Source organism: Sciurus carolinensis, chromosome X (assembly GCF_902686445.1).
Source record: "Sciurus carolinensis chromosome X, mSciCar1.2, whole genome shotgun sequence".
Taxonomy (NCBI): Eukaryota; Metazoa; Chordata; class Mammalia; order Rodentia; family Sciuridae; genus Sciurus; species Sciurus carolinensis.
This window is the reverse complement of record NC_062232.1, coordinates 34,690,202-34,708,520: the sequence shown is the minus strand read 5'-3', so window position 1 is coordinate 34,708,520 and position 18,319 is coordinate 34,690,202. Positions and strand designations below refer to the sequence as shown.

General features: G+C 38.4%; 1 protein-coding gene across 12 annotated transcripts in view; it reads left to right on the top strand.

Moving 5' to 3' along the window:
• Cask (calcium/calmodulin dependent serine protein kinase) overlaps positions 1 to 18,319 on the top strand; it is a 361,598-nt gene that overhangs the window by 8,269 nt on the left and 335,010 nt on the right. The window lies entirely within an intron of this gene.

Sequence of the window (18,319 nt, the reverse complement as noted above, 5' to 3'; positions counted from 1 at the left end):
ACCGACTTATTTAGGGCCAAAAAAGAAGTAGATTTCTTTTTTACTGTAATTATGTTTTATAGATTCTGATGACTGGCTTTTAGATAAAATCATTTGGTTTTCCTAAAATTAGGTCATTTTCATTCCCTTGCTTATGCATGACTGTCAATTAAATGGGAGCCTTTCATGAAGTGACAATGTATATTTTTGATACTTTAAATTTACTTTAAGTTCTTGGTATTTGTCGAACTATTGTTATTTTCTTAAATCCTTCCACTATAAGGAACTTAATTTTTTTTCTTACCTCAAGAGTTTTTGTCCAGGTTGGATAAGACTACTAGTTTTCTTCTCCTTCCTCATCCCTCTTTCCACCACCCCCTAACTGAATTTGTCCTTTGGCTCATTCACAATAGAAAATTATTTCTTTATTGCATGTCAGCCATTTTTTATGTCTAAGTGCACATTATTTCCCTTCAGCTTCTTGTGTTCTATTATTGGGCTGTTGTGCACCCCCCTCTTAAAGCACTTTTTTTTTGCTTTGTAACCATTGTGGTAAGTATTCAAATTATTTACAGGTTAGAAAGATGATTCATTCTCTCTCTCTCACCCTTCTCTCTCTGTTGTAGTTTAATGATAGCCAAAATACCATGCAGATGTTAAATAAGCTTTTAATCTTGAATTTAGAGTATTTTGGTACATTTAAACCTGGCATGGGAGTTTTACCATTTAACCATATGCAGATTTTAATATTTATTAAGCCAAATGATTGTAGTGTTATTAATACAATTACAGAGGTCTGTAGCCCTGCTAGTGTGCAGATCATCATTATATTATTACTATTTTATATACTCTAGTTTGTGTTTTTAGGAAACATCACAGATTTTTGGCCTTTCTGCTTACAATTGGTATGTACTTTCCTCTGAACATATGGATCAACATTGCTTTGTGACTTGTAAGGCAGCCCCTTAAGATCTGGTCTGGTAACCTTTGGACCCAGTGTGGTCATTTTCTTATTGTTAGACATGATCACTGCTTCACAAGCCATTTGCATGGATAAGTGATTGTAAAGTACAACATAAGTAGTTTTTATTTGTAGAATGTCTGAGGTAGTCAATTTGCTTTTGGCAGTTATGTACGAAAGTTTCAGCAGTTTCCAAATGTGTACTTTTTCAGTGCTAAACACAGGCTCTGTTACACAAATAATATGGTGAAATGAACACTCTGTTTACCATGTGTGTAAAATTGTTAGTAGTGTTAACATTTATTCTTTTGTTTATTTATTCCTAGCTGTGAGGTCCTGGGCAAATTAATCTTTCTCGGCCTTAATTTCTTTATCTGTAAAATGAGATAGTACATACCTTACATAGCTGTTGTGAAGATTGAATAGCATGATCTTTGTAAAATGTTCAAGGGTTGTTGTTATTATTTTAATTACCATTATCATTATTTACGAAGCACTTGATGTGACATACCTCAAGGAGATCTCGGTCTATAGGAGAAGATGAGAAGTAGTTAAATTTAAACCTTATCTAACCAGACCTTGAGTGCTGATAAGGCAAGGGTCACAACTGACTTGTTTGCATACCTATCCCCTGTGTAGTTTAGTAACCAATACATAGAATACTCAGTCAGAAGTTGTTCAATGAGTGTGTTAAGTGAGAAATGCAGATACTGTGACTACCTAGTAGGTGAAGGAAATTGGAGAAATCTTTATAGAGGAGGTGTGGCTTGAATGATTTTGTCAGTCTTCTTCTTGGGTAATTCATTTAATGTTTTTAGACTGTTTTCTTCATTTTTAAAAATAAGAGGAATGCAAGTAAGGAAAATTAAATCTTAAGGAAGTCTAAAATATATATTTAAGAGCACTTTGTCTTAAAAGTCTGTTGTTGCTTCTTATGTACATAGGAAAGATAGTATTCTTGGATTTTACAGATTTTCAAAATTTGTAGGTCTGTTCTAGATTATAATTTTGTAGTTTTATGAAAAGCTTCAAAGATTATGTTAAAAGAGGGAATTTTCACCTTTGCATTTGGACATTTGACAGGGCAATTAACTGTTCATAATATGGAATTTTAGGACTGAGAAAAGGAAAATTCTAGAATATACATTTAAGAAACAGCCATGTATAGGATTTATGAATATTATAATGTTCCTTTATGCAGCTTCCCAAGGTTTTATTATGACAGTTATTTCTGCATCTTAACAATGACCAAAATGAAATGGAAAGATCTTAAAGTTGTAGTCTCTGATATGATTGGGCACTGAATGCAAAGTACCTGAGTCCACAGAACAGCATTTCATCTACTAAGTCAGACTGTTGCAGGTGCAAGGATGATCATATTGGAATTGAGCGGTCTATTTAGAACACTTCTAGGGAAAAACCTAAGTTGGCTTCAGAGGAAGGCATCTTTTCCTGTGCTAATCCTTGGACAGTATTATTCCTATTACATAATTTAGGTTAGAAGTTTTTGGTGACTTTCCTTTCAGCCATTAATTCAAAAGTAGAATTGTCAGACTTTATTTATATAAGAATTTCCACTGTTCCTCTTCTTAGGCTTAATATTCTCTTAACTGGATTTTTGTCCTGCCAGTATAATATGATATTGAATTTGAAATTATCTTTTTAATAAATAATTTTTCTTTAATTCAGTCATTTGTAAAATAATTAGATACTTGTAAAACAAATAGCAAACTGTTTTCACTAAAGACTTTCTTTAATTATACTTCATATAAATTTAAAAATGTTGTTACTGGACTATTCAGGTCACAGGTTAGAGTGAGAATGTAATTGTCTCACATTATCATCACCATATATAATGTTTTAAAAAACATACCAGGAAGAATGGAAAAAAACTTCTAGCAACCATATATATTGTAGACTCTGCTGTTTTTAAAAAATGTTTGTGTTATGGATGTGATAGCTATCTGTGTAAATATCTGTTCAAACAAAACCACTTTCATTATCATCATTGCAGAAAGAGCCTGGAAATCTGGAGAGGGAGCAGTCTAGGCCTGCTGCCCTACTTTTTGGATTATCTACATTAATATTTCTCCCATTGCTGAGTGTTTCTATTATACCACTGGATCACACTTCTATAATCTATGACCCACTTGCTCTAATGGTTTGGTAGGCTTTAAATTAACATCTGATTGAAGTTCGAGCTTCTTGGCTAGACTTGTTTAGGTGGCTTCAGAACTAGGCCCATAAATACGAATATGGACTAGAAGATTTTAATAGAATATTTTCCCCCATGAAGGCACATAGATGTAGTCCTAAAAGAATATGTGTGAATTGGATTTCAAAAATGTAATTTAAGACTTACTAGGAGAAATCAATATTTTAAGGAAGAAAAATTTAGTAAGTCACATTGCATTACCATTTGGTTTATTTTCCTCAGTTTGTTCATCTTGTTAAAGAAGGATAATAATGACTGTATTATAAAGTTCATGGAATTCTTAGCATAAAATGACAGAATTCTTAAACTGCCTTATATATATTGTTGTTTCAACTTTATTGAAATGAAGTATTTCTAATTAGAAATAGGTTTTGTTGGATTTTCTTTGATTTTGCAAGAATCATTTACCTTTGTCTTTAAAAGTGATTTTATTTTCTTTGATTTGTCGACCTTAATACTTCTCAGCTGTAAGGACTTAGAACATGTTTGCTAAAAATGTTGAATAAAGAGAGTTGAGGGTGAATTGTGTGTATTTTACTGATGGGGGCAATAATAAATTTACACTGAAGTCAAAGTAAAGAATAAGAATTCCAAATAATGTGTTTCTCCTTAAATTGTATAATTTTGATTGAGCTTTGAAGTTTGGAATTCACTAAAGTGGCAAATATTTGTGACCAGTCAGATATGAGCTTAGTTATTAGGATGTTCAGCATCCTGTTTAGCTAGTAAGGTCTACATTAGTGGTTCTCAAAGTGTGGATCACCTCTGGACTCTAGCAGCATCTGGGGACTTGTTAGAAATACATATTCTCAGGCCCCATTGCCTGCTATAGAGTCAGAAGCTCTGAGGATGGGACTCCACTATTTCTGTTTTAATTAGCCCTCCAAGGGAATTCTGAAGCACAAAAAAGTTTGAGAACTACCAACTTGGCACCCTAGATCAGGGATCAGTAAATAATAGCCCATAGGCCAAATTATTCCACTACCTGTGGCTGCTTTCATGATGTAGGCAGAGTTGAGTAGCTTTGACAGGGACTGTATGGCCCACAAAGCCTCAACTATTTATTATTTAGCCTTTTAAACATAAAGCTTGCTGATCCATGATTGAGATGAACCCTTGGTGTTATTTTCTTGCCTGTAATTTTGAACTGAGACCAGCTAAAATCATTAGGTACACACTTGTGTCTACCTTTTACCTGACCGTCATATTTCTACAAGCCCATTCCTTTTTCTGATATCAAATTATTAACTCAGTGACTAGCAAATTGTGAATGAAAATAATATACTACTCTGCCCTTTGCTTTTCTACTTTGTAATGGTGGTTGCCCGTTTAACAATTCTGTGACCTTTCCTCATTGATTCTACACTGGTATATCCTCAGTTTTTCTGTGCTCTAGTGTCATCTAACTTAATCATCTATTATAATTTTCATTTTTCCTAATTCTTACTGCCTTTTTTATTTCCTCAAGAGAAAGCCCATCTTGTCAGTGCTAAGTTTAGTAATTCATGTGAGCTGTTTGGTGTGGTCTGAGTTGTTGAAATAGTGCCATCCCATCTGGAGCTTTGTTTTCCTTGTCGTAGAGTGCTGTAGTCACTTGTATTTCACCAGGATGTTTGTGAACACATAGATACCAAACATTGTGGGCAATCTTAGAACATTTACCAGGAGAGTTATGGTTAGCTATCCCACATCTGACCAAGAATGGCTGTTTCTACCCATAGTTGGATTGTTATATTGTACTTTGTACTTGCTCTCAGCTGTTAAGGTGATTAGTGGCCAGCTTCACATAAAATCCAAGAACTGAATTTTTCCATTGTTCTTATTAATGTACTTGGAATCATCCCCTTCACCCACATCACTGAAGGAAATGTAATAGCTTTTGAAAGAAAGGTCTCCTAGTTTTCAATGGCTTTAGTAGCAAGATCAAGAAAAAGTGTTGTTCTTGCAGTTGGGATTCCATGGTTGTATTTTTTCCTTACATGTCTGATGTTTTAAGTTAGGAACATGAATTGGTCAAATCATACTGAGCTATATTATTGCTGAGTGTTTGGTCCATAATTTTTTTCAGTAAATCTGCGCTGAGTACTTTGATAGGAGATGCTGGGTAAGACAGAAAATAGTGAGTTTGAGACTGGAAATGATTGAGTTAGCCCTTTCATTTAGGCTTTCCCAATCAACTTAATTCATAGCTTTTGCCCTGCTTACTCATCCCAGAGGAGAGATACAAAGAGAAAGGGTCAGGGAAAGGCCAGCCCTCAGAGTGTGGTTACTCAGGTCTGTTGCCAGAAGCATCCTTTCTACAGGAGAATTTGCACTTTGCTGTTTTCTGCAATATAGTGTTGGAAATGCAGTATTTTAAAAATTAAATTGTTATTTATAGTGGTGAATAAAATGTGAACTCTTTAAAAGAGAGCAGTGTTATTTTCCCAGCCCTCACAATAGCCACCCACACGAATCTTCTGAACAACCTCATCATTTCTGTTTTATCTCCCTTAAATAGGGGTCACGGGTGGGTGATGATGAAATCTTGGGAAATCACACCACACTTTAGGCAAGAGAAAAGCTCTGGTGATTCTTGCTGTGTTGGTCTCCCCTCGTGTGCAGAGGAGTCTGGGACAGCCCCACAGAGTTGAAGGTAAGCTTTGGTAATTACCCTTCCTTCTCTGGCAGCTGGACATGCTTGGGAGCTGGATGCTACTTAGAGTAGCAACTGCTATTGACAGGTTCTGCCAAATGTGTGGATTTTGAGCCATTTTAAAGACTGTAATGTTCAGGCTCAAAATTTCTTAGTGGGCACAGAGTGTCATTTAAAGGTTCTTATGCTACAGTATCAGATGAGACTCATTATGAAATAAATACTGCATCAAGGTCCTGTGTCATAAACTTATTAGAACTTGTGTATGTTTAAAACCATGCATTTCTTTATTATATATTTTGAGCTTCATTAAGTCAGGATTCTTGGCTTTCATAATAATTGCTATATCTCTACCACCAAAGATTGTATTTGGTACATAGTACATATATAGTTGTTGAACCAATTCAAAGAAAGGAAGGCAATGGCCAAACACAATTAGAAAAGATAAAAATCTGGCTCATAATGCACAAAGTCAGGAGTTTGAATTTTCTTTTAGTGCTAAAATTTTCCTACTTCGAAACCATCTAATTCTCATAATGACCCTTTATAATAGGTTAGTAGGTGTGTAGAATTGTACTATAGATACTGAACATAATGGTGGAATCCTAAATAATACTTAGCTTCCCTAGTTAAGATCAATGAGATCATTGCTAGAAGAATAAAAGAAGTTTCTAAGGTTGAAATGGAATGGAGAATTTTACAGTGAGTAAAATTACTAGTAATTGGCTTTCTTGATCTATCTAAAACTGTCCTCATTTGTGATATGGAGTCAGTAGAATCTGCCTAATTGTGATAATGAGATGGTGAATATGAATGAAGCACAGTCCTTGGAGCCATGCAGGTGCTTAATAAACATAAGTTGTTTTCTTCATCTATAGTAATTTTTAAGAACTTTCTAAATGCCAGGCTGTATGCTAAATACCTCCTCCTGATAGATGTTACATTTATTCCCCTTTCTGTTGTCCTTATTGGATGGATCACTTGTGGTTCCTTCTGGGGTACCTGGAGTGAGTCATGAGGCTGGGCTTGACTTTGGTCACCTAGCCACTCCCATAGGCCTTTGAACCACTAGTTAGATATAGCTATTTGAGGTTAATTAATATTAAATATTAAAATTAATTGAACAGATGTTTCTCCAAAGAAGATTTACAACTGGCCAGTAAACATGTGAAAAGGTGTACAATATCAAATCACTAGGGAAATGCAAATCAAAAACCATCTGAGATACTGCTTCATATGCATTAGGATGGCTAGAAACAAGTGCTGACAAGATTGTAGAAAAATTGAATCTTTTGTACATTACTGGTACAAAGTATAAAATGGTACAGGCACTGTGGATAACATGCTAGTAATTCCTCAAAAAGTTAAATATAGTTTCCATGGGACCCAGAAATTCCACTCCTAGCTATATATCCAAGAAAATGGATACATGGAAACTTATATATGAGTATTATACATAATAGTCAAAAGATATAAATAACCCCTATGTTACATTTGACGAATGGATCAACAAAATGTGGCAGTTGCACACAGGGAAATATTATTCAGCCATGAAAAGAAGGAAGAATGGATGCATTCTTCAACATGAATTAACTTCAAAAACATTGTGCCAAGTGAAAGAAGCCAGATGCAAAAGACCACACACATAGTATGATTCCATTTCCATGCAGTGTCCAGAATAGGTAAATCTGTTGAGCCAGCAGTGAGATTAGTGGTTATGAGGGATTAGGGGGAGGAGAGAATGGAGAGTGACTGCTAATGAGGTATGGGTTTCATTTTTGGGTTATAAAAATACTCTGGAATTAGTGCTTGCTGATTTAAACCCAACTGTGAATATACTAAAAACCACTGAATTGTATACTTTATAAGGGTGAACTTTATGAAGTATGAATTATGTCACATCAGCCACATTTCAGTTTCTCAGTAGCTATATATGGATAGTGGCTATAGAGTGGACAGTGTAGATTTAGGACATTTCCATCATCACTGAAAGTTCTGTTAGTGCTAAAGGAACTGAGATTCTCAGTCTGGGATCAAAAAGGAGAACAGTTTAAAAAAGTCACAGAGAGAATGGAAGACAAATTATGTTTTGAAGAAATGTTATTTAGGTTATTTTTCTCTTTGTTACCTTCTGACTTGTCCATTAGGACACCCTAAAACTATTTGGATTTCATTCTCAAAACAAATGCATGTGGTAGACACTATTATACTCACATTTTATAAATGAAGTAATTGAGGTTTTAGTGAGCTTTAAGAGATTTACCTAGCTAGTGAGGGCAAAGCCAAGTTTCTAATCTAGGTTGTATTACTCCAAAGGTGCTTAACCTCTATGTTGCATTGCTTTTCTCTGCTTATGGATTTTATTTTCTTGCCATCCACCCTCTACTCCCACTTTGTTTCTAGCCCGGTAGAGCTATTTACAGCACTCAAAATGCACAGTTCTTTCCATGTAATAGCAGATGCTAGTCCTCTCTCCTCCTGCCCTCTCCCTTCAGTAGTACATGCAAATATTTACTGGCCTCACTTGCCTGAAAGCACAATGCAAGTATCTCATCCTTTGTGAAGGTACCCTGTGCAGGACTTTTTCCTGTGTTTCATTTCTGAATTTAACTTCTATATATCCGCAAGATGAAAAGATCCACTGAGGAAACAAATACGTCAGGCAGTTTTGGGGGCTGTTGTCTCACCTGATTGAGACTACATAATGTCCTAAGGTAAAAGCAAGGGTGCTGACCAGATTCTTGTTTGTAGCACTGTGACACATCAAGCCTTATTCATACCTACTATGTTGGTGATTCTAACAAGGAAGTGGTCTTGACTCTTTGCTTCAATTTATATATCACCTCCTTTCCATTCATGGGAATCTTTGCTGCCTACCCTCAATTTTATAGTACTTGACTGAACTTTTGCTTTGTTTTTGGCTCTTTTTCTGCTTGGGGTCCCCATACTTGATGAAATACTACCATGTTTTCATATTTTTCTGTCCATAAAACTCTTTTTTTTTTTTATTGTAAACAAATGGGATACATGTTGTTTCTCTGTCTGTACATGGCGTAAAGGCATACCATTTGTGTAATCATAAATTTACATAGGGTAATGTTGTTTGATTCATTCTGCCATTTTTTCCCTTCCCCCCCTCCCCTCCCACCCTTCCCCTCCATCTATACAGTCCTTCCTTCCTCCATTCCTGCCCCCCTCCCTAAACCCAACTCCAACCCCAACACTAACCCTTCCCACCCCCCATTATGTGTCATCATCCACTTATTAGCGATATCATTCTTCCTTTGGTTTTTTGAGATTGGCTTATCTCACTTAGCATGATATTCTCCAGTTTCATCCATTTGCCTGCAAATGCCATAATTTTATCGTTCTTTATGGCTGAGTAATATTCCATTGTATATATATACCACATTTTCTTTATCCATTCATCAATTGAAGGACATCTAGGTTGGTTCCACAATCTGGCTATTGTGAACTGAGCAGCTATGAACATTGATGTGGCTGTATCTCTGTAATATGCTGATTTTAAGTCCTTTGGGTATAGGCCAAGGAGTGGGATAGCTGGGTCAAATGGTGTTTCCATTCCAAGTTTTCTAAGGAATCTCCACACTGCTTTCCAGAGTGGCTGCACTAATTTGCAGCCCCACCAGCAATGTAAGAGTGTACCTTTCTCCCCACATCCTCGCCAACACCTGTTGTTGGTTGTATTCTTGATAATTGCCATTCTAATTGGGGTGAGATGGAATCTTAGGGTAGTTTTGATTTGCATTTCTCTTATTACTAGAGATGTTGAACATTTTTCCATATGTTTGTTGATTGCTTGTATATCTTCTTCTGTGAAGTGTCTATTCATTTCCTTAGCCCATTTGTCAATTGGATTATTTACATTCTTGGTGTAGAGTTTTTTGAGTTCTTTATAGATTCTGGAGATTAGCGCTCTATCTGAAGTATGATTGGCAAAGATTTTCTCCCACTCTGTAGGCTCTTTCTTTGCATTGCTGATAGTTTCCTTTGCTGAGAGAAAGCTTTTTAGTTTGAATCTATCCCAGTTATTAATTCTTGCTTTTATTTCTTGTGTTATGGGAGTCCTGTTGAGGAAGTCTGATCCTAAGCCGACATGTTGAAGCTCTGGACCTACTTTTTCTTCTATAAGATGCAAGGTCTCTGGTCTGATTCCGAGATCCTTAATCCATTTTGAGTTTAGTTTCGTGCATGGTGAGAGATATGGGTTTAGTTTCATTCTGTTGCATATGGATTTCCAATTCTCCCAGCACCATTTGTTGAAGAGGCTATCTTTTCTCCATTGCATATTTTTGGCCCCTTTGTCTAGTATGAGAAAATTGTATTTATTTGGGTTTGTGTCCGTGTCCTCTATTCTGTACCATTGATCCACCTTTCTATTTTGGTACCAATACCATGCCGTTTTTGTTACTATTGCTTTGTAGTAGAGTTGAAGATCTGGTATTGCAATACCCCCTGCTTCACTCTTTCTGCCAAGGATTGCTTTAGCTATTCTGGGTTTTTTATTCTTCCAGATGAATTTCATAATTGCTTGCTCTATTTCTGTAAGGTACATCATTGGGATTTTAATTGGAATTGCATTGAATCTGTATAGCACTTTTGGTAGTATGGCCATTTTGACAATATTAATTCTTCCTATCCAAGAACATGGGAGATCTTTCCATCTTCTAAGGTTTTCTTTAATTTCTTTCTTTAGTGTTCTGTAGTTCTCATTGTAGAGGTCTTTCACCTCTTTTGTGAGATTGATTCCCAAATACTTTATTTTTTTCGAAGCTATTGTGAATGGGGTAGTTTTCCTAATTTCTCTTTCTGAAGATTCATCGCTTATATATAAAAATGCCTTCGATTTATGTGCATTGATCTTATATCCCGCTACTTTACTGAATTCACTTTTGAGATCTAAAAGTTTTCTGGTGGAATTTCCTGGTTCCTCTAAGTATACCATCATATCATCAGCAAATAGGGATAGTTTGAGTTCTTCTTTTCCTATTCGTATCCCTTTAATTTCTTTGGTCTGTCTAATTGCTCTGGCTAGAGTTTCAAGGACGATATTGAATAGAAGTGGTGAAAGAGGGCATCCCTGCCTTGTTCCAGTTTTTAGAGGGAATGCTTTCAGTTTTTCATCATTTAGAATGATATTAGCAATGGGTTTAGCGTAGATGGCCTTTACAATGTTAAGGAATGTTCCCACTATCCCTATTTTTTCTAGTGTTTTGAGCATGAAGGGGTGCTGTATTTTATCAAATGCTTTTTCTGCATCTATCGAAATAATCATGTGATTCTTGACTTTAAGTCTATTGATATGGTGAATGACATTTATTGATTTCCTGATGTTGAACCAACCTTGCATCCCTGGGATGAAACCCACTTGATCATGGTGCACTATCTTTTTAATATGTTTTTGTATGCGATTTGCTAAAATTTTGTTGAGAATTTTTGCGTCGATGTTCATTAAGGATATTGGTCTGAAATTTTCTTTCCTCGATGTGTCTCTGTCTGGTTTAGGAATCAGGGTAATATTGGCTTCATAGAATGAGTTTGGGAGAGTTCCCTCCTCTTCTATTTTCTGGAATACTTTGAGAAGTATTGGAATGAGTTCTTCTTTAAAGGTTTTGTAGAACTCGGCTGAGAACCCATCTGGTCCTGGACTTTTCTTTGTTGGAAGGCTTTTGATGACTTCTTCTATTTCATTACTTGAAATTGGTCTATTTAAATTGTGTATGTCCTCCTCGTTCAGTTTAGGCAATTCATATGTCTCTAGAAACCTGTTGATGTCTTCGAAATTTTCTATTTTGTTGGAGTATAGATTTTCAAAATAGCTTCTAATTATGTTTTGTATTTCACTCGTGTCTGTTGTGATATTTCCTTGTTCATTCCGAATTTTAGTGATTTGGGTTTTCTCTCGTCTTCTCTTTGTTAGTGTGGCTAAAGGTTTATCAATTTTGTTTATTTTTTCGAAGAACCAACTATTTATTTTGTCAATTTTTTGTATTGTTTCTTTCGTTTCAATTTCGTTGATTTCAGCTCTCAGTTTAACTATTTCCTGTCTTCTACTACTTTTGGTGTTGGTCTGTTCTTCTTTTTCTAGGGCTTTGAGCTGTAGTGTTAGGTCGTTTATTTTTTGAGTTTTACTTCTTTTATTAAATGCGCTCCATGAAATAAATCTTCCTCTAAGTACCGCTTTCATAGTGTCCCAGAGATTTTGATATGATGTTTCTTTGTTCTCGTTTACCTCTAAGAATTTTTTAATTTCCTTCCTAATATCTTCTGTTATCCATTCATCATATAGTAGCATGTTGTTTAATCTCCAGGTGTTGGAGTAGTTTCTATTTTTTACTCTTTCATTAATTTGTAACTTCAATCCATTATGATCTGATAGAATACAAGGTAGTGTCTCTATCTTCTTGTATTTGCTGACATTAGCTTTGTGGCATAATATATGGTCTATTTTAGAGAAGGATCCATGTGCTGCTGAGAAGAAAGTGTATTCGCTCTTGGTTGGATGGTATATTCTATAAATGTCTGTTAAGTCTAAATTATTGATTGTGTTATTGAGATCTATGGTTTCTTTGTTCAATTTTTGTTTGGAAGATCTGTCCAGTGGTGAAAGAGGCGTGTTAAAATCACCTAGTATTATTGTGTTATGGTCTATTTGGTTTCTAAAATTGAGAAGGATTTGTTTAACATACATGGATGAGCCACTGTTTGGGGCATAGATGTTTATGATTGTTATATCTTGCTGATTTATGCTTCCCTTAAGCAGTATGAAATGTCCTTCTTTATCCCTTCTAACTAACATTGGCTTGAAGTCCACATTATCTGAAATGAGGATGGATACTCCAGCTTTTTTGCTGAGCCCATGTGCATGGTATGTTTTTCCCCATCCTTTCACCTTTAGTCTTTGGGTATCTCTTTCTATGAGGTGAGTCTCTTGCAGGCAACATATTGTTGGATCTTTCTTTTTAATCCAATCTGCCAGTCTATGTCTTTTGATTGATGAATTCAGGCCATTAACATTCAGGGTTATTAGTGAGATATGATTTGTATTCCCGGTCATTTGGTTCATATTTAAAATTTTTGACACATCTTGGTTCCTCCTTTATTTGACAGTTCCTTTAGGATAATTCCTCCCTTTGCTGATTTGCTTCTTTGTTTTTTATCTCTTCCTCATGAAATATTTTGCTGAGAATGTTCTGTAATGCTGGCTTTCTTTTTGTAAATTCCTTTAGCTTTTGTTTATCATGGAATGATCTTATTTCATCGTCAAATTTGAAGGTAAGTTTTGCTGGGTATAAGATTCTTGGTTGGCATCCATTTTCTTTCAGAGCTTGAAAAATGTTGTTCCAGGCCCTTCTAGCTTTTAGGGTCTGGATTGAAAAATCTGCTGATATCCGTATTGGCTTCCCCCTGAATGTAATTTGGTTCTTTTCTCTCACAGCCTTTAAAATTCTGTCTTTATTTTGTATGTTAGGTATTTTCATTATAATGTGCTTTGGTGTGGGTCTGTTGTAATTTTGTGTATTTGGAGTCCTATAAGCCTCTTGGACTTGATTTTCCATTTCATTCTTCAGATTTGGGAAATTTTCTGATATTATTTCTTCAAATAGATTGTTCATTCCTTTGGTTTGTTTCTCTAAGCCTTCCTCAATCCCAGTAATTCTCAAATTTGGCCTTTTCATGATATCCCATAGTTCTTGGAGATTCTGTTCATGATTTCTCACCATCTTCTCTGTTTGTTCAACTTTGTTTTCGAGGTTAAATATTTTGTCTTCAATATCTGAAGTTCTGTCTTCCAGGTGTTCTATCCTATTGGTTATGCTTTCTATGGAGTTCTTAATTTGGTTTATTGTTTCCTTCATTTCAAGGATTTCTGTTTGTTTTTTTTTCAATATCTCTAACTCTTTATTGAAATGATCTTTTGCTTCCTGAATTTGCTCTGTTAACTGTCGATTGGTGCGATCGTTCAATGCCTGCATTTGCTCTTTCATCTCATCGTTTGCTTCCCTAATCATTTTAATTATGTACATTCTGAACTCCCTTTCTGTCATTTCTTCTGCCATGCTGTCGTTGGATTTTATTGATGTAACATCTAGATTTGTTTGGGGCATTTTCTTCCCTTGTTTTCTCATATTGTTCAGGAATCAGTGGGTCATTAAGATATTGCAGATTTCCTCTATCAACTTATAATGTCCCTGAAGATTGCTAGTATATCCCCTCTTATCCTTCAGTAGCCTGAAGTCTTGGAGGAGGTTGATAATGCAGAGCTCCACGAAGAAGCTCCCTCTCTAGGTGTGGTAACCCTCAGGTGGCGTATATTCCCTGCTAGTGGGCAGAGGTGCCTCCACTTGTTGACCAATGGTCATTCAATGGGGAACTAGACTGAGGGCTGAGGCAAGGCCTGTTTGTGCCTATGTCTCTGGCTTTACCGTCCCTGTGGGAAAACCTCCCCCGGCCGGGAAGAGTCACTCGGTGGGGACGTCTTGCTGGTTAGTTGCCCTCCTAGAGGTTCCCCTCAATCTACAACTACCACTTGGGCTGGGCTGTCTTCCTCTGCAACGATCCCAGGGGCCCGGACCTACGTCCTGGGCCTGGGAGCCTCACCCTTTGCAGACGAGTCTCCTTAGGCTGCCTCTCCCAGAGAATCTGCCCGCCGCCCTGGAAACTTCGCTCCGCCCCTAGGCGTGTCTCTGTGCGGCTCTTCCAGCAAGAAGCCACCTAGCTCCTGGGACCCTGCTCTGCACCAATCGCCTGGCTATGCAGCCCCTCCCCTGAGCCACCACCTGGAGCCCCGCACAACTGCTCCGAGACCCAGAGACCCGCCACACACCTCCTCCTCCGGACAGCCGCCCGGTTTCCGACGCAGTCACTAGGAATCCAAACAACTCACTTTGGGTCTCCTCCTCCCGCCAACCACCCGTAGCCCTAGGCAGTCACTCCAAGTCCAAGTGACCCACTCTGTTCCTCCTCCTCCTCCTTGGGGTAGCCCCCCGGGTGTTCAGGAGCGGTGGCTCCGAGACCAGGTGACTCACCACGCTCCTCCTCCAGGCAGGCCACCAGTGTTCAGGAGCGGTCCCTTTTAGTCCTATCAACTCACCACTCGCCTCCTCCTCTGGCAACCGCCTGTGGTTCTGATGCAGTCACTCCCAGACTAAGCGTCCCACCGCTCTCCTCCTCCAGGCAGGCCACCAGTGTTCTAGAGCAGCTGCTCCGAGTTCAAACAGCTCGTCACGCAGCTCCTCCTCCGGCAACCGCCCGCGGCTCTGATGCAGTCACTCCCAGGTCAAGCAACACGCCGCGCTCCTCTTCCTCCTCCGGGCAACCTCCCGGCACTCAGGAGCGCCCACTCTGAGTTCAAACAGCTCGCCACGCAGCTCCTCCTCTGGCAACCGCCCGTGGCTCTGATGCAGTCACTCCTAGACCAAGCGTCCCGCCGCGCTCCTCCTCTTCCTCTGGGCAACCCCCCGGTGTTCAGAAGCAGTTGTTCTGGGTCCAAACAGCTCGCCACGCAGCTCCTCCCCAGGCAGCCGCCCGGAGCCCCAGCGGCTGCTCGAGTCCAAGCGCTGTGCTGAGCCGCCTCCTCTACGATGATCCCAGTTGTCCGTGTTTACCGCTGCAGCGGGGGGAGGGGCGTCTCGCCGAGCAACTCCACTTCACAAATTCCCTGCGTTCCGGGGCTACCGCCCCATCCGGGATGCCTCCCCAACAGGAGAGACTCACCCGGCAGCTTTGAGTTGGTCCCAAGTCTCTCACTATCTCCTCTTTTGAATCTTGCATCCTGGAGCAGCGTGAAATGCAGCCACCCTCTAGTCCGCCATCTTGGCCCGCCCCCATAAAACTCTTAATGAGAAAAAGACACCCAGTTGAATTCTGAGATTTTTTTCATGATTTTGTGTGATTTTGATGTCCTCTTGTTCTTACTTTAGCATCAGTTTACTCTGGCTTTTGTGGAGCATATACTCCAATAGCTTCTGGAGAAATGTTTACTGGGAAGTAAATTTTGAGGCTATAGTCTGGGTAATGGTTTCCCCCAAAGTGTCCATGTCCTAATTCCTTGAAACTTGAATATGTAACCTTGCGTAGTAAAATATTCTTTTCACATATGATTAAGTAAGACTTTGAGATGGGGGACTTACTGTGACTATTTGATTAGGCCTAGTTTAATCACAAGGGACCCTATAAGAGGGAGGCAGATGGATCAAACTCAGTAAAATGAGACATGACTGTGGAACAAACCAGAGGTTGTAGTGATATACTCTGAAGATGGAGGAAGAGGGCCAGAAGCCAAGAAATGCAGGTGGCCTCTAGAAGCTAAAAAAGGTAAAGAAGTCGATTCTCCCCTAAAGCTACCAGAAAGAATACAGCCAATACTTTAATTTTAGACTTCTGACCTCCAAAACTGTTGAGGATTAATCTGGCTGTTTAAAGCTACCAAGTTTGTAATTATTTATTGTAATAGCAATGGGAAACTATAAATATACCATGTATAAAATTATCTTTATTATGACCTTTGACTTGGTTCAAAGTTTATATAGACAAATTATAGTTATTATGTCTCTAGGATAGTCCCTGTGACCCCAGGTGCCAAGCTATTCCCTGTGGTCCTTGTTCCACTAGAGCCAAGACTCAGGGCCATCTTCCATGGATGTGGAATCTAGGCTTTATCCCAGCATATCTAACCTTCATGCCCACCCTGTGAATCCAGGCTCCAGGCCAGCCCCTATGGGCTAAGACTCTAGGTTCACCCTCACAGTCTCAGGCACCAGGCTCATCCTACCATTAGGCTAGACCCTCAGAACTAGGACTCAGGACCTAACCCAGCACCTTGTTGACCCACATGGACCCAGGGTTCATGTTGACCCCCCCATGAACACAGGCTGCATGCTTGTCCTGCAGGCCTAGTTGACAGGCCCACCCCAGTGAACCTAGAATCCAGTTTTAATTCCACAGACCCAGGCACCAGACTGACCATTGTGCACCAAGGTACAAAGTCAGTCCATCTGAAAAATCTGTCATCAAGTCTATCCATGGATCGTTGCCAGATGGCCCTTCCCAAATTTCTGGAGAGGCTGACTAATGAGGGGCTTTCCCTGTTGAAGCCAGAGTGACTACTTCAGATGGGAGACACCACTGAAATGCCACAACAAATAATCAGGAGAACATGACACCATCAAAAGAATATAATATAGCACCAGTAACCAAGCATAAAGAAATGGATATCTATGAACTGCCTGACAAACAATTAAAAATAATAATTTTAAAGAAGTTCAGTGAACTCCAAGAGAATACAGATAGATAACTAAACAAAATCAAGAAAACAGTATGTGAACAAAATGAGAAGTTCAACAGAGATAAAATCAAACTTGGGAGGCTGAGGCAAGAAGGTTGCAAGTTTGAGACCAGTCTTGGCAAATTTAAGACCAACCCAGCAATTTAGTGAGATCCTGTCTCTAAATAAAAAAGTGAAAAGGACTAGGAATGTAGATCAGTGGTAAAACATGCTTGAATTCCTAGTACAACTGTTAATAGTTTGAATATGAGGTATACCCCAAAATCTCCTGTGTTAATTCAGGAGGTAAAATTATTAGATTTTAAGAGCTGTAACCCAATCAGTTCATCCTAATTTGAATGGGCTAATTGGGTGATAAATACAGGTAGGTAGGGTGTGGTCGAAGGATATCAGGTCACTGGGGGCATGTCATTGGGTATTATACCTTGGTTCCTGGCTTCTATCCCTCTCTGCTTCCTGGCTGCCATGAGCTGAGTAGTTTCCTTCTGCCATGCCCTTCTGCCATGATACTCTGCCTCACCTTGAGCCCAAAGTGATAGAGTTGGCTGAGTGTAGACTGAACCTCTGAAACCATGAGCCCAAAATAAACTTTTCCTCTTCTAGGTTGATCTTGTTGGGTATTTTGGTCACACTGACATAAAGAAGAGAGAAAAATCATTAAAAAGAATCAAATTCTGGAGCTAAAGAATACAGTAACTAAACTGAAGAATTCCAGAGAGCTTCAACAGCAAACTCAAGAAGAAGAAAGAATCAAAGAGCTCAAAGATGAGTCATTTGAAATCACCCAGAGGAACAAAAAGAAAAAAATGAAAGTGAAAACAGCCTCCAGGACTTATGGGACACCATCAAATGAACCAATATAAGCATTACAGGATTTCCAGAAGGAGGAGAAAAATGGGAAGAAAGCTTATTTTTTAAAAAATGACAGAAAAGGAACACCCAAGTCATGAAGTCCAAAAGACACCTGAGTAGATTAAATATAAAGAGATCTTCACTGAAACACGTTATAATCAAATTCTCAAAAATCAAAGAGAATTTTGAAAGCAGTAAGAGAAAAGCAACTCATCAGCAACAAGGGAAACCTCATAAGACTATCAGTGGGTTCCTCAGAGGAAATCTTGCAGGGTAAGAGAGAATGGTATGATATATTTAAAGTGCTGAAAGAAAAAAAAAATATAGTGGATGCTATATTTAAAAAGCCTGTCCTTCAGAAATGAAGGA